Source organism: Mastomys coucha, unplaced genomic scaffold (genome assembly GCF_008632895.1).
Source record: "Mastomys coucha isolate ucsf_1 unplaced genomic scaffold, UCSF_Mcou_1 pScaffold3, whole genome shotgun sequence".
NCBI lineage: Eukaryota > Metazoa > Chordata > Mammalia > Rodentia > Muridae > Mastomys > Mastomys coucha.
This window is the reverse complement of record NW_022196909.1, coordinates 72,345,155-72,346,226: the sequence shown is the minus strand read 5'-3', so window position 1 is coordinate 72,346,226 and position 1,072 is coordinate 72,345,155.

Sequence of the window (1,072 nt, the reverse complement as noted above, 5' to 3'; positions counted from 1 at the left end):
TCAGAATTAATCCCATGCTACTGAGTATGGAAGCACTTTCCCACTGAGCTACATTCCAAAGGCACAATTTGTACTTTATAAATATTAAGCATTGTGAATCATTACCTGCCTTCAGCTACAAAGCCAATACAATTGAAAGAGATAACAGGTACAGGACAAGTCCTAGAGGCAAGAGCAGACCTTTCCTCCATGACTCTCAAAGCCCACCATGGTCACTCGGCCACCCTGAGTGACAGGGTAGATAAGGTCCACTTCATTCTTTTCCCTAGAAAGCAAGCATATCCCCTGGAGGGTGAACTACGAGGCAGCCTTCAAAACTAAAGCTTAACTGTCCCACTGCCAAGAAGCCCTCCCAGATCCTCTAAAAACAGAATTCTTTCCCATTTCAGAAAATGCTCCACAGAGCTGGGACTGTATGTGAGGACCTGCCCCCACCCCTTATCCTCATCATAGGAAAGGCTTGGACTATACATGCATAAGTAGGACTTGGGTAGTGCCCAGCAACTGAGAAGGTAGAGGCAGGAGGCTTGCTTGAGGGCAGGAGTACAGAACTGTTTAGCACAGTGGTCTCCGCCTTCCTAGACCTGTCACCCTTCCATACAGTTCCTCAGGTTGTGTTGACCCCCAACCATAAAATTATTTCGGTGCTACTCCACAACTGTAATCTTGCTACTGTTATGAATTGTAAATACTGATACTCAATGTAGTCCCAAATGTGTCACGACCCACTGGTTGAGAACCACTGATTTAGCAAGACCTTGGGGGGTAGGGAGAACCAGACAGACAGAAGTGCTGGGTTACTGGGACCCAGCTAAGTGTGGGGGAAGGTCACTCTAGACTTCAATGGTTTCTGGTATAACAAAGTACAACAGGGACCAGCCCAGGTTCAGCATCTGGCCTTGACCCCAAGAAAAGCCTGAGCCAGGCAGGTACTTTTAAGCTCCACTGAAATGGAAATGTGCCTGGGGTTACTCACCCCAAGACTTGTTGCCCCAGGTTTGTGAAAAGCTTAGGAAACGTGTTGCGAAATTTGGGGCAGCCCCTGGGGCAGGAACAGGGAGGGGCCAGAGAG